Below are 4124 nucleotides of genomic sequence, written 5' to 3' on the forward strand. Positions count from 1 at the left end.
TGTACCACCCCATGGCAGACAAGTGGCAAGGTCAGCTCTCCTACACTCATGCCCTCAGCGCTGGCTCAGCCACACCCCAGATACCTGAACCAGTTCTACTGTGCTGCCTGGATGAGGCACAGGGCCCACTCTCCTGAGTGCTGCCACTGGTGAGAAATGGGGCCAGCCCTCCAGAGCACTACATCCAGTGAATGGGAAGGCCAGTTATGGATAGACCCTCAATATCCATATAGTCCCTGATGGCTGCCCTGACCAGGAATATCTGGTCCCCATATATCAGTTATGGGAGGGAAATACTATTGCTTGAACTACCATGCAAGTATATTATAATTTCAACCCATTTTACTCAAGCATTAAAATTTTCATAACTATTTTAATACACATGATTTGAATATTATCCCCAAGTTATCTAGTGGTACTATGAGCCACAGACATCCACACTGAACTCTGCCACTGTGTAGCCATAGACTCAGGCATGTCCTTCAGTGGCAGCTCAGTCTCAGGGGACCTCACCATGGCCCCAGATGTCAGGGCTGGCCATTCACAACAGGCTGTTTTCCTCTCCATCCTTGAGTCTCCAGTTCTATCGGTCTTCATAATGTTCAAACTACTCTACTTCTCTTTCTCTGCCATCTGACCACTACATGCTGGCATATTGTGGTAGGTCCTGCTGCAGGCTAGCCACATGACTGGTGGGCCACTGTGCAACATCCTTCATCTATGTTGAGTGGCATGACAACAAGCAGATGTCTATGGTCAGTCTGTGTCATAAGCTAGAAGGCAGGTCTGAGGATGGCATGGTGGTCCACAGGTTTATGTTCATCTTCCTCTTTCTGAGCTGTACTGACTGGATTTGATTTAATTTGATTTTTTTTTTGAGTCCTAGATATAAGACAGCTTTGCCCACTAAGCCAGGCATCAAACTAGGATGAACAAAGGACTGCTATCTGCTCTGCCCCTGATTGATATAAGAATACCAGCACCAATAAAGTGTCCCTTTGTCCATTGCCAGGGGGAGCATGGAAACTTTTATTAAGGGCAACATTTCATTGGGGTTGGATTACAGCTTCAGAGGTTTAGCCATTATCATCATGGTAGGAAGCATGGCAGAGTATAAGCAGACATGGTGTTAGAGAAGGAGCTGAGAATTCTACATCTTGATCCACAGGCAGCAGAAGAGAATGTATCCCACACTGAGCATAGTCTGAGCATAAAGATACTTCAAAGCCTGCTTCCCACACTGATACATGTTATCTAAAGAGGCCACACCTACTCCAAGAAGGCCACACCTCCTAATAGTGTCACTCCCTATAGGCCTGGCATTCAACTACACGAGTCTATGGAGGCCATACCTATTCAAACCACAACACAGATAAAATATAAGATTTTTAATGAAAGGGTTCAGATGTTTTGGATAAGGATTGATTTTGTATGATGAAATGAAATTTTGTCCTAAGAACAACAACAACAAAAAAAAGATAGATGAGAATAAACCTTAAAACTAAGTCTCAGAAGGTCTGAGTAAGATGTGCAATGTTTCTGGAGGATGTTTCTTAAGGATTTTGTTTGAAGATTAAGATTTATAAATTCCTAGGTTATAATGGTCTATTTATGCCAACAAAACTTACTTAAAGATATTTATCTTTGCTAACTTTGTTAAGCTTTATGATATTTTATAAAAATATGCTATAAAAGCATCAGAAAATGAAGCTCTCAGTCTCTCCATGAACTATACTCATGGTTTAAAGTTTATTTTTGAGACTAAAAAAGTTTCAAATCAAAAATTATATTTTTAAGGCTTAAAAACCTTAACTGAGTAAAATTATAAAATTATGATCTTATGAGTTATTAATTCATTGTAAACTGTTAAAACAATGATAATTAAGACATGAAATTTAGTGTCAGTCTCTTTTTTACAAATGATCAAATTCTTCAATGTGCTCAGAACTATGTTTTTCATCATGCTAAGTACAAATGTAATTCAGTTACAGAGACCAATTCATGTCTCTCATTAAATAATCTTCTGTATATGTTGTCAAAATTAAGTCTAATGCAAGTAACTCAAAAGAAGTTTAAAGTAAACTTAAAGCTTGTTCAATGTAAAATAATATTCAAATCAGGTGTATTAAAATAGTTATGAAAAGTTTAATGCTTGAGTAAAATGGGCTAAAATTACAATATACTTGCATGGCAGGACACATCCAGGCTCAAGCAATAGTGTTTCCCTCCCATAACTGACATATGGGGATGCTGTGAACAGGAACAGGAGAACCTTGCACTCAAGCCTACATCCCAGCTGGTACAGGACCTGTAGGACAGTTCAATTGCTCATGCCCTTTACCCCGGCTTTCATTCTTCCTTTTAAAAGCTAATGCCAAAGTCCACACTCCAACCACCCATGTGCCCTGAGTAAAGGAAGCTATTCTACCATCAAACTCACTGCTTTGAGTAATTAATTACTCAGAATATCCAAGTGATGTCCTTAGAACTTCTCTAGAAGATCCTATAAAAATTAACTCAATGGGATTGTATTTCTTTTTTAAACTGTCAATCCGACACTGAATTTCACCAACTTCCTTTAAAAAGCTCCCTGGGTGTTTGTTCCTCATGCGGGAGTCTGACACAACAAACAGCTAATTAAACCTACCTTATCCTTATGTTATCCTTCTAACATAGTTCTGATACCCAGTTCAGGGGTGTATTTCATCTAACTAAACAAATATTGTGTAAATCATTATGCTAAATCCTAAATGTTCCTGACAAGGTTGTAATTGAGAAGATCCAGTGGGTGACTTTGACCTTACGCCGGCCAATAAAAAATGTTGAAGCTTTTTTGGAAAGCCAATGGCCTTCCGTTTTGGTACCAACAATGACAAAATTATCTCTCTTGCTAATACCTAAGGTAAAGTGTGTTCTTTATATGGGTTTCTTGCTTAATCTCTTCCTCCAAAGAGAAAAGTGCCCTGTTTTCTTAATTATACCTTCAATAAGAATCATAACAGTATAATAGTCTCACTTTGTATATTACAGGTACTTTCTCCTTTGCACAGCATGTACATATGCTATCACCAAACAGCTCTTATGTTCTGGACCATCTGTTGAGTTTTACTGTGGTCCTTTGGATGGACTGTCCTCCAATGCACTCTAATTCCTGCCCTTTTTACACTGCCCCTTTAGTCAGCTCAAAGCACTTAAGAGAGATCAATGGCCCCAAGCTCCTGAGTGAGTTCAGGTGACCTCTGAAAGGGGAACTAATGGGATATAGACCATCTAAGTCATCTTTCTTCTTGCCATTCTGGGCATGTTTTCAGGAGTCAAAACTAACACTGCTGGACCGAGGGTGCCTCTGCATCTATTAATCCCTCTGTCTCAGAAAATCTTAAAGAAATTTAAAATCCACTAATCATCCTTCAGAACAAGCTTAGTTTGGGGGGGGGGCTGCTGTAGTACTCCAAGACTAACTCTGACTACTGCTAAAGATGAGTATTGTGCCATCTTCCATAAATGATGCTGTGTCTGCACCAACCCATCTTAACTGGTTTGAAATGGGATCAAAAGACACAGAGACCAGACATCAAACTCAAACCCAAGCATCCTCTTATAGATGGGCTTTTGGTTCCTTCCCATCTGCCTCCTCCCTCTGATCATTTCTTTCCTAGTCTCTATTCCCATACTTAAGTTTGTAACCTGTCTTTTATATGTGAGAAAACCTTGTCTACAAGAGACTTTCATTCCTTTTATTCTAGCCACATACAATTCTTTACATTGGTCCTATGTTTTTCTCCTGTTCCTCTTCCATCAATGCTCTGTAGCTCCCTGTTTCTTCTGCTAGCTTATTTGGGGCCAGCACTTCTGGCACTAGGACTAGTCACAGTCACCCTGCAGCTCCAAACTTACTCCTTCTCTCCATCCCTTGCCACCTCCTTTTCAGATGGTGTTGGTCATATGGAAATAAACACAGCTCACTCAATGACTCCATGATTCTCATCATGCTGTTCAGGAACCAGCTGGAATTGATCTCTGGACCACATTTTTTATTTCCACCAAGGGCATTTGAACCTATGGGAGGGTCCCTGGAAACCCTGTGAAAGATTCTCACTGTGGAAGAGCCTTTGGTCCTATTT

At 40.2% G+C, this 4124-nt stretch overlaps 1 non-coding gene across 1 annotated transcript; it reads right to left on the bottom strand.

Moving 5' to 3' along the window:
- Positions 1 to 873: 873 nt before the first annotated feature.
- On the bottom strand, positions 874 to 1017 carry LOC116104335. The gene has a single exon (XR_004123841.1). It is a non-coding gene; the product is annotated as a small nucleolar RNA SNORA48 (small nucleolar RNA).
- Between the last annotated feature and the right edge of the window lie 3107 nt (positions 1018 to 4124).

Source organism: Mastomys coucha, unplaced genomic scaffold (genome assembly GCF_008632895.1).
Source record: "Mastomys coucha isolate ucsf_1 unplaced genomic scaffold, UCSF_Mcou_1 pScaffold21, whole genome shotgun sequence".
In the NCBI taxonomy this organism is placed as follows: Eukaryota; Metazoa; Chordata; class Mammalia; order Rodentia; family Muridae; genus Mastomys; species Mastomys coucha.